The sequence below is a fragment of the Amphiura filiformis genome, chromosome 1 (genome assembly GCF_039555335.1).
Source record: "Amphiura filiformis chromosome 1, Afil_fr2py, whole genome shotgun sequence".
Classification (NCBI taxonomy): Eukaryota; Metazoa; Echinodermata; class Ophiuroidea; order Amphilepidida; family Amphiuridae; genus Amphiura; species Amphiura filiformis.
This window is the reverse complement of record NC_092628.1, coordinates 10,716,357-10,716,938: the sequence shown is the minus strand read 5'-3', so window position 1 is coordinate 10,716,938 and position 582 is coordinate 10,716,357.

Below are 582 nucleotides of genomic sequence, written 5' to 3'. Positions count from 1 at the left end.
GAATATACGCTCACCATTTTATCCCGTGCATATCAGAAAACAATAATAAAATAAAATCCAAGCAAATTGTGGTTTTATTTCTGAGCTGGGCATAATTTTAGCAAAACAATTGCGAAGTCAATCTAGCAAGACTGAAATTAGAAGCTTTTCACAAAGTCCATGCCTATATTGTGGCGCCTCCGTAGAGGGCGCCACAAAAAGGCAGTAAATACAGGTGGTTGTCAAGCATTCTCAATTGGCAAAAGAAATACAAACTAAGTGGCGAAGGGAAAAAAGTTTCCGGGAAAGTTTTTATCAAATAAAAATAAAAAAGGAAAATAGGAGTTGAAAACAGAGAATTGAGGGACCCAACGGTACCCAGTTCGTTGGGCGGGGTGTTATGTGGCCCACCTCGGGTGCATTCAGCTTGATAGAGGTCAAGGTCAAATTGGATCTCAACCGTATGACTTGTTTGTAACTTTTAAGAAGATATCAACGTGACGTGACGTGACGCGACGTGACGTGACGTGACGTGACGCGACGCGTGTGTTAGTCAAAAGCCCGGTAGACAAATGACAAATACCCTCTATTTGGTCAATTTCG